Raw genomic sequence first — 11,560 nt, forward strand, 5'->3', positions numbered from 1 at the left:
CAAAGCACCACGCCCATTTCACATATATGCCAAAAATGTCCGAAATGGCCAAAATATAAAAGTCACCCAATTAATCACAAATGGGTTCACATGCATATTTAATACACCTAAACATGCATATTATCATTAAATAGCATAATAAAGCAATTATGGCCCTCCCGGCCTCCTAATCAAGGTCCTAGACCTTATTAGGAAATTTGGGGCATTACAACTATCCCCTCCTTACAGAAATTTCATCCTCGAAATTTATCTGAACATTCCGGAATATCAATTATGCACAACTGATTCCAGATTCCCAGGTCGTTCTCTTGTTCTTCAGAATCTCTTAACTCAACTTATGAGTTCTTTCAACCCATGTCCACTGCATGGAAATGCATAACACAATGTACAACCATCAGAACCAAAACTATGGTCCAACAAAAGATAATCTGACCAGTCCTGTCCAGGACTCAAACTGTCATACTATTCTAGGCTCAACTTGCCTTTACTCATCACCCCTTGCCATGGTGATTCTTTAGGAAAACACAACTCCCTACTTGGAATTCCATGTTCCTGCTTTCAATTCAGTAACACTTTTTCATTCAATCTGAGAAGTGAGCATCCATACTCCAACCTCTATGGTCCCTTGAACCATCATATGATCCAGATGTTACATCTCACCCATCTCACTCCAATGAAAGGGCGACGAACATATTCCACCATACCTTATCTCATAAGGTACTTTTCAACTCTGGACAATTCTCCCTCTGATTATCATCAGTCTGAGAACAATGAACCGTACTGAGTTCCATCTATATACTCATCGCCTTCCCTCACTCTTCCATAAGCTGGAAGTAACAATAAAGTCTTAATCTAATAAGATAAGCCTTAAATTCTCAAGAAGGCACACTATCTCTCTCACAAAGAGATTTGAATACTAATCCACTGTGTTACTTATTCTTATAACCAAAAAGAATTTTACTCACAACACTGGTCCAAAATGACCCAAGTCAATCATGCTGACCCACCTCCCTGAGTAGCTCCATCGCGAAACCCATCGTGATGCTTTCTTATTTCTATTATACAATACTCAAAGGCCACAATAACCTTACTGATCCCTGATACCCTGTCTGAACCTGTTAAATGGTTAAGAACTTTATACATGCCTTGATATATGCCCATTCATCTCAGGCCATCACTATAAAATTTCCATATCATGTTACCCTTTCACGATGCGTGAATGAAACGAATAAAAGAATAGCATGAGATTCATCCAGAATCTCCCAGTTAATCTCACTGTCCATCGGATCCCAAGTCCGATCTCTTTATCAGCATAAATTCATGTCTGTCGTTACACAACCCTTAGCCAATCCAACTAAAGCTTTCCATTCAATCTTGCCCGTCTATGGCTTACTTAACCATCTTTCCTTTCTGTCCTTCTTGAGATAAAATTCTCACACAACAAACTGGCCACTCGGTCCGCCAGAAACTCTATCCAGTCCTGGTCTGATTCTTTAATCAACATGTTACATAGGCAATCACTTTTCTCTGCCACTAGGATGTCATAACAACCCACTAACTGGTCCTGGTCTATAAAAACCCAGTACTTTCTCCCCAAGGCACCTGAAATATCTTTCCCATTCATAGACACTCTTGTCCCCAAGGCACCCTTCACTCTTGGCAATTCTCCGCAGAGAAAACATCACTATACCATCGTCCAAGACGATCATAAATCCCATTCAAATCTACCCTTGAATGCGCTATACATCTTATTCACAAACACTTAGCATCAAACAATTCTCAAGATATGCTCAGCACTCACAGTGCTCCAATCCGATACCAACACAACCCTTTACTTGATTTTCTCACTCTGATCTCTAACTGGTCTTAACCAGATCCAAGATCCACCTTAAAAGATTCCATCTTACTCAGCAACTAACTCTTTAATTCTTACAACCCCCACTGAGCCACTCAAAACTGTATTTACATCTGATTCCCTTTCTGGTACTAAATCAATCACCATTCCAATCTTCTTTTAATAAAAAAGAAAACCTGACAGACCACCTGGAAACACATTCAGAATTCACAGACTAGTCCAGTCTGTCCTGATCTCACTAACACAATCTAGGTGGTATCCACCACACTGGCTAAGAGCTTCATGCACCTCCTTGCACAAACTTCGTCCCTCACATCCGGTATCATAAATATATTGAATCCATGCACAGTGCCAATTGTCATAAGACTTTCTGCTCGCAAGCTCAAGAATTGCTACACTTTCCTTGCCATTCAGGACTGTTCCACAGTTATTTAACCGATCCACACCTTAGATCAACCATAGCCAGTTACTCATTAAACCAATGATGAGTCCTTGCCATAACTCAACTTACCCCTTAAGTTACCAATACCGTGCTACTTTTCCCATCACAACATAACCATGTGATCTAAATATACCATCAATATACCCTTCTCTGTATACATGCCAACAAAAGAACAACATGGCACCAAAGCCAAACAGCATAATTCACAACTCAGAACTAAAAGACTGACCTGTCATCCCCGACGAACTAGTCTCGGTCTCAGATTCTGACTGCCCTGGAACAAACACTCGAGCTGGATTCGAGCTGTCTATCCTCATCTGCTCAAGCTCTCTTAGCCTTGGGAAATCCTTCTTGAAATGTCCAACCATGTCACATAGGAAACATGCTTTTGCTCGGCATTCTCCCAGATGACACCTCTTGCACCGGTTGCATACTATATCAGTCTTCCAGCTTTTCTTCTTGCTTGCCCCACCAAGTGGAGGTACCACTATCTGAGCTCCATGCCTCATGGCACTCTTTTCCTCATCTCTGATGCTCTCAACAGCAAGAGCCTTCTCTACCGCCTGAGCATAGGTAGAGACTTCATGCACTGGGGCAACGCTAATGCCCTGAGCTATTCCAGGATTCAACCCCTGAATAAACCTTTCCTTCCGAGCCACATCTGTGGGTACCATGTCTAAGGCAAACTTGGCCAACTCATCAAATTTAGTAACATACTCAGTCACTAATGCATTGCCCTGAACAAGATTCAGAAACTCATTCATCTTGGCAGTCTTAGCTGCATCACAATAATACTTTTCATTAAACAGCTGCCTAAATTCTTTCCAATCCATCACAGCTGTATCTCGTGTCTGGGATATCACTTCCCACCATGTCTGAGCATCATCCCGCAATACATATGTCGTACAGATCCCCCTATCGTGACCTACTAGCCCCATACTATCAAAAATGGAACTGACCATGCCCATCCATTGCTCAGCTCTGAATGGATCTAGGCCTCCCTCAAAGACTGGAGGGTAATATTCCTGGAATCTTCCACAAAGAAATTCCCATTCTGCTCCGTTCTCCAATCCAAATGCTTCAGCTGACACCTCGATCGCTGCGGACCAGCTTGAAGATCAATCGATTGACCAGCCAACTGACCAGCTTCAAGGCCACTGAAGTACTTAACATTTTTAGATTTTCCTTTATTTTGTAGAAACAAAAAATGGTTGAGCCGAGTAGCTTTTATTCTCGAGCAATCTTTTATTTTGGTAAAGATAGCATGGCTGAGTCGAACAACATTTAATCTCGAGAAATCTTTACACTTATCTAAAAAATTCCTTTTATTGGAGTATATCTCTGCCCGACGTATACTATTTTTGGAGCAGTGCGACTCTGCAAATCAGAGTTGTTCAATTTTTTTGAATGGGTTGTAAACAAAAATTGTTTAACCCTATCTACAAAAATTATTTTATGGCTCTTTTTGTTGCTTGTTACATATCTACCGAGCAATGCGCAAGCACTTTAACATTAATAAAAACTAATGTGAACATTAATAAGAATTAATGTTTCTAAGTCCTTTTAATTACGCACTTTTTCCTTTGCTTGTCCATGTATGACTATGGTGCCACCCAAGTGACCGAGCAGGATTCATAACTGGTGGGTTATCCTCTTGGTCACTTACTAATTGACAAGAGCTATTTGTAATAACCTGTTCGGGGGTACTTGGGTTTGCGAAAACCTACAAAGGTTTCATACACTGTCGACAATCCGTGAAGCAAATCACTAGTTAGCAAGATAATCATTGTAAAGTAATGCTTGTAAAAATGGACAAAATCATGTCTTATTTATTAAAAATTAACCATACAAGATGCATCGCTATATTGTAGCTTACATTCATAAATATTAACTATTATAATCAATGGGAAAATCGTGCATGTGCATAATTTATAAAGCTAACTTTGGCTGGTCGGTGGTAGGGGTAATCCATGCCTGTACCGGCCAGTAACCGATTACTTAAAAATAATCTTTATTGGTAGTATTTCCTTAGGTGTTCCCCATTCCAGTAACAAGGGACATGTACTAATTGGAGATCTTGGTCATATTGTGCTAGCTTGTACGTGTTGGGTGGTACTATCTTCATGACCTGGTAAGGGCATTCCCAGCTTGGCCCTAGCACCCCTGCTGAAGCTTCTCGAGTTTCTAGGAATATTCTTTATAGGACTAAATCTCCCACATCAAACTTTCATTCCTTAACTCTAGAATTGAAGTACCGGGCAACTTTTTACTGGTGGGCAGCCAGGTGTATGTTGGATTTTTTGCGCCTTTCTTCAATCTAGTCTATGGACTCGGCCAGCAGTTGGTGGTTATAATCTTGGTCGTATGTTGTAGACCGGTGAGATCGTGGAGTCCCCTCAACTGGAAGCATTGCTTCATACCCATACATGAGTGCAAATGGGGTATCACCAGTAGCTGTTTGCTCACTAGTCCTGTATGTCTAGAGCACCTCAGGCAATATTTCATGCCAGTTTTGTTTGGCCTCTTCAAGACCCTTCTTCAGAGTGTCTTTGAGAGTTTTTTTAATTGTTTCTACCTGCCCATTTGATTGAGAGTGCGAGATTGCTGCGAAGCTTTTTGTGATGCCATGCTTGGCACAGAAATAAGTGAACAGTTGGCTGTCAAATTGAGTGCCATTGTCAAACACTATCTTCTGAGGAAGACCAAACATACAGATTATATTTTTCACTACAAAGTCCAGTACTTTTTTGGAAGTAATGGTTGCTAGTGGCTCGACCTCCGTCCTCTTGGTGAAATAATCAACTGGTACTATTGCATATTATAATCCCCCATTTCCTTTTGGAAACCGACCAATAATGTCAATTCCCCAAATGGCAAAGGTGTTGAGAATTATGCCCTGAAAGCATATGTAGTAGACATTGTTTTATGAAATAAATAAATAAATTGAATTTGTTATGCATATATTTTATGGACTATATTATTCTGTGATAATATTATGTAAATATCAGAAAAATTCCTAAGTTCATATATGTGATCTCAAACACGTATTGGAACGGGAGGATTGTGTTTGAGATCAATGAACTTGAATAGTTCGTAGTAAAATAAAGTTATGGAATCTTTAGAATAATTACTGCAAGTACGGTCCACTAGTATTATGAATACATGTGATCTAGATCCGGATCACTAGTGTAGTATGACACTTTAGTGGATGTACTTTATATATTAGAGAATATATAGAACTGGACCAGATATATTTATTAATACTTAGTTAAATACTATTTCAAAGTATTAATTAAATATATCAACTGCTGATCATATACAAATAGATCTTAATCCTGAAGTTACTATGAATTCCTGTTTATGTTATATGAGTTCTTTGATTCACTTGTTAGGGTTTGTCAGAATGATAAGGCTAGAAACTTTTGTTTTGGGAACTCATTAATGCAAATGGCTGGGGACATAGTATACAGATATGAAATCTATACCTTCTCGCAAGAGATTGAATAATGGTTCTCTTAAGGGTTGACTTTTGGGACAGAAAAGGTTATTGAACTCAAATTCATAATTTAGTTATGAATTAACCTTTACTAGTAAAGTCAAGGGTACTTAAGGAAACAAGAGATAATTAAAAGGGTAAAACGGTAATTTTATTCCCAATTAATTATGAATCATTATTAGAGGGTTAAACTGTATGCAATGATTATATCAATGGACGCTTTATCATTATAAAGTACTTAGTAAATGAAATGTGTACAATTACAAGAGTGCAGCCTCATATTTATAGTGGAGTAATCATGAGATTAATAAATTAATATTATTTAATTAAATAGTTTAATTAATAATCTCAAATTTATTGGAGCTTGGAATTATAGGTCCATAGGTCCCCACAGGGGCTCTATCAACACTATTCAAGGTAAGAGTTGATATAAATGGAAAAATAGTTGAAAGACATATTTAAGAAGAAATTTGTTCTTCGGGCCAAATATGTAATTATATGATAATATTGATTAATTAATTAATTACAAATTAGTTGTAATTAACAAAATTAATTAATATTTAGTTATAATATAATTTTTGAAATTACATTAAATAATTAAATTAATTTCAAAATTAAATTAAATAATTAATTAATTATACTTTTCGAAATTATAAAAAAATTAAATATTTATTTTCGAAATTATTAGATTTAATTAATTGGTAGAATTAATTAAATATCTTTATTTGAGTGGGAGATAATAATCTGATAAGTTCAAATTGAATTTGAATTTAAAAGATTGATATTTATTGAAATAATTAATCATATTTGATAATTAGTTAAAAAGATATTTGAATTAGTTATCATGTTGTTAGATTTTTATCTGACAAAGTAGTTTGAATAAATAATTAAATAAAAATAGAAAAATCAAATATCCCTAGAAATTAGGGTGGTACACGACCACACACAGTCCATGGACTCTGTGTGGCGTGTACTACATATTTCAGGGACAGATTTTTCAATTTTATTTATTTATTTAATTAATTAATTAATGGATAATTCAAAAAATTAGTTTTTGAATATTTTCATTAATAAGATAATTAATTAAATTAAAAGATAAATTGTAAGTTACTTACTGATTTATTTTTTAATTAAATATTTTCTATTTAAGTAAGAATTATCAGAAAATATACAGTCACTTTTTTCAAGACAGTCATTCGCCCTATGAAAAATAGAACGATACTTTTCAATCTCTCCCTGAAAATATAAAGAACCAATTCTCAGGCTTCTCAGGCCTATTCTCTTGATCTCATGTGTTGAGTACATCAAGTAGAATCACAAATTAACTATCATTAAATCTCTAAGTGCCCACACACTTCTTGAGGCGTAGAGAACGTTGTGGAAGAACTTGGTGTGAGTACCTGGGAGCAGCTTGGATAGGAAGATCGTTTTTATTACGAAAAGATAGCAATGACACTTGATAGGCTTCAAGAGGTATGATTTCTATTCCTATCATGCTTATGATTAATGTATGTATATTAATGGATCCGCATATTTAAAGGTAGTTTAAATATGTTACAAAAATTTTGTTGTAAACTGGGCCAACCCCACCACCATTCCGCTGCGTATTAGGAAACTTGTTCTTAACAAAAGGGCCACAGACTTTGCTTCTAACTAAGTTCGTTTGGGGATGCCCAGGGGATTTTGGAAAACCTCTGACACTTGTCGCACTTTTTAACATAATCCATGGAATCTTCATTCATAGTTGCCCAGAAGTAGCCTTAGCTCAGGATTTTCTTAGATAAACTTTTTACCCCTGCATGGTTCCCATAGAAACCCTCATGTACTTCCTTCAGCAGTCGCCCTAACTTTGTTTGTCCAAGAACTTTACTTAGCTAGTTAGATAATAGTAATAATAGTAATTGTAGTAGTATTCTTATGACTGTGGACTTTGGTTCAGAACGGGATTTAATTGGACACTCATAGTAACACTTGTAGATTTTCTAAGTTTAACCTATAGTTTAAGAATATTAATTTTAACCTAAGGTTTGATTAATATGACTGATATTGATGGTGATATTTATTATATTATAAGGTTTAGTTAGACCCAATAAGAAAGTAACACTTGTCATGTGTATGTTTAATGATAATTAAGTATTTTTGAGGAATAAGTTTATTAAGATTAATATTTGAATATCCTAGGGTCTGTTAGCAGCTTTGAAAATGTTAGAGGACTTAGTCAAGGTTGTTTACTCAATTCAAATTAAGCTGAAAATGTGCAATTTCGTGTTTAAATATTCAGCGTATGCCGATATATCGCAGCTATAGGGGGCGATATATCGTAGTACGGGGATACGAAAAACACATTACTTCGCACGAGCACCTCGACGAGCCTCGAGCATGCTGGCCCAGGCGATATATCACCTACAAGGGGTGATATATCGGCTCCCTTGCTATAATTTTGAATGTTTTTTAAAACGTTCTCATTTTAATCTTTAACCTCTTGATAAGTCCAGCATCTTTCTGACCGAGTCTTCAGCCTCTGCTGAGCGATAATTCAAATATTTTTCACTTACAAAGCCATTATTTTATTCAAGTTAAATGAAGATCTTTTCATCCTTGAACTCTATAAATAGGACCTAGTACCCAGCCATTTATTCATTCATCAAGCTAAGTTCAGAGGCTGCAAGCTGCTAGGTTATTGCTGAGATTATAAACACTTGGGTTGGGGATTAAAAGCTTAATCATTATAAGCTTACCAAAAACTTGGGAAGTAAGGTTTATGCACATTTCGGTTCAAGGTTTAGATTGGTCATAGAAGCATTCAAGGTATTCCAAACTCTAGTTCATTTTGATATTGTTTTCTTTAAGTTCTTATAGTTTCTACTCAACATCCTAACTTTATTCTTTATTCTTGAATAGGAAATCTAAGATCTTGAACATAAGATTCTTGGTAAGTGTATTTTGATGGTATAGTTCTTTCATCACTTTCATCCCTTTTTCTTTAGTATGCTCACCCTTTCATTTATGGTTTTTAGGAGTGTTCCAAAGTCCCAAACCTGTTCTCATATCCCGGTACTTTTGGTAAGGAAAATAGGATAGGATTTTATATGTTATGTTATGTGTTATCTTATGATTTAAGTGTTATGTATATGTTATATGTTATATTTTGTATGTTTGTAGACTTGGGCATATGACCTGTATAACTAACAAGCCCCAATAAATTTATGGGCATATGACTTGCTTAGCTAGCAAGCCCCACAAATCTAATGGGCATATGACTTGTTTAGTTTATAGGACCCCAAGTAATAATGGCCATTATAGTACGTGTAACATATGTTTATGATATGTTTTATGTTGCATTATGAATCTTATGTATATGGTTTATGTGTTAGATTTTCCTTGCTGGGCATTAGGCTCACTCCTTTATGTTTATATGTGCAGGAAAATAGCTTTGGTGGCGGGAAAGGTTCTTAGAAGCTTAGGATGTGTATTGAGGCAGGATGGAATCGATGAACCGAGCGTTCGATTTGAGGATGAAGTCTCTTTCAATTTTATATGTATTTTTCCGCACTTTATTATGTAATCCATGTTATTTAAAATTATGTTATGTTTTGGTTATAACAGGTTTAAGTTCGGGGCTCGGGGTGAGTCTCGGGGTGATTTTAATAATTAGAGCGTTACCGGGGATTTTAGGGTAACGGGATATGAATTATTGATGTTTGAGAATATTGAGATTAACAGGAATTGGGAAGCGTTAATTATGATTAACGGGATAAGTGGAAAGTACCAATTTTACCCTTGAAATGGTTTTAGAGGCCTTAAGTGACTTAAGGGTAATTAGGTCATTTGGGTGGATTTGTATGACCTTTAAGTTGGCTATTGGCTGTAGAAGCATGTGGAATAAAACGGAGTTAAAAACAGAGTTGTCTTTCTCCTTCCCGTACCTCATTTTCTCCCTATCTTTCCTTGAGGTTTTTGGCTCCAAATTGAAGTAGCAAGCTAGGAAATCAAAGCTTGGAGGTTGTGGATTTAGTTCTTCTACTAAGGAGGATTCAAAACCAGTTGGAGGTAAGGAATTGTCCATGAATTTCAGGTGTTACTCTGTTTTTCTTTATAGTTTTCAGCTTATAGTTTTTGTGTGGATAGTTGGAATCAATGGGAGTTTTTGTGTAAGATTGATTGGGTTTTGATGAGGGTATGATGTAGATGAAGTTTAGGGGTTGAATTGGGTGTTTTGGTAAGGTTTTGGATTGGTTTGGAGGGTTTGGTTTCAAGAGAAATCGCAATGAAGAAGAACCAGAAAGTTTCTGGTCTGTAATTGGCGTAGCAGCTCCATTTAGGGCACATCAGCGCTAGGCAGGGCAGAGAGTTGGGCTCTCTGACTAGGAAATAGGGCTGCAGCGCCATTTAATAGGGCTGCATCGCTGGTCCATTTTTCAGCAAACCTATTTTAGGGCTCGGAATGATCCTTAAGGCTCGGGGTTTGGTTCCTTTGCCTCGTTTGAGTATATTAAGATTCCCGAGAGTGGGGGATTGATCCCGGGAGTGTGGTTTTAGATTGTGAACCATTTATTAATTTATTTTATTAATGGATTATAATTGGTTATGATTAGGAAACCGCTAAGGAATCTAAAGGTTGATCGTTCTCAAGGGTCGTTCTTATATTATTTTTAGCTCGAACTTGAGGAAAGAAAACAGTGTATGAATACAGTTGCACCCTGTATATGTTTATGACATGCATGGTTTGTCATTATAGCATGTTGGTTGACATATGTGGACATGGATTGCATATTAAATGCTAGTGAACGCTGATTACTTGTTTATGGCACTGACTAGTCAGGGACCGACCCTAAAGTCGATGAACACGCATTGAATGACTCTATGCCATTAATGCTGAACCGACCCTAAGGTCAAAGATCTTATAAGCGCTTGCCTGGCCTAGGACCAGATGTTCATAGCCAAGGTATACGACCTCGGTGACTGTTTGTCACATGGCTGGGGGACGCTGTCCTTAGTTACGACTCTAGAGTCGGGAGGATGGTTATGTTGGTGACCAATCACCATGCACCTATCCTGATCAAACTTATGAAAGAACCACTTATCAAATAAGCCCTGGTGACCCTATCGTCACATGGCTAGAGGGAGTTGTACCCGCTTTTGTGACTTTTGGCTATTGTCACCTATCTGTTTTGGACCGTTGGTCCTGAATGACTATTATGATTATTGTTGATATTACATCATGCTTTATTGTGTTTTCTTGCTGGGCCTTGTCTCATGGGTGCTACGTGGTGCAGGTAAAGGGAAAGAGAAGCTCACCCAACCTTGAGTGGAGAGCTTGGGCGATGTTGTGTACATATTGGGCCGCTTGACCACCACGGTCAAGGAGTTCTCAGAGGGACTAGGGGTTTACCTTATTTTTGCTGCTTAGGCCGGCAGGGATTGTAAATTTGAAACAGTAGCGACCCTTTTGTATTATAAACAGCTTGTAAACATTTTGAAAGGCTCATGAGCAGTTTATTTACTTAATGAAATGTATCCTTTCCTTTTTACTGGTTTTTCACCTTAACCTAATAATAACACTTAGATCACGTTTTTAACCAAAGGACTCGGGTAGCGAGTCAAATTTCTGGTTCACTGTTCACTGTAACTGTTCTGGGGTAGCCAGGGCATTACACATATCTTGTCTGTAATCATCCTTCCTCATTGGTGGAGGTCTTCTGTACGGTACGACTGCGTGTGTAGCGTTGAAAACATCGGCACGGGGCTCCAACAGGATGGAGTAAGT

Source organism: Humulus lupulus, chromosome X, assembly GCF_963169125.1.
Source record: "Humulus lupulus chromosome X, drHumLupu1.1, whole genome shotgun sequence".
In the NCBI taxonomy this organism is placed as follows: domain Eukaryota; kingdom Viridiplantae; phylum Streptophyta; class Magnoliopsida; order Rosales; family Cannabaceae; genus Humulus; species Humulus lupulus.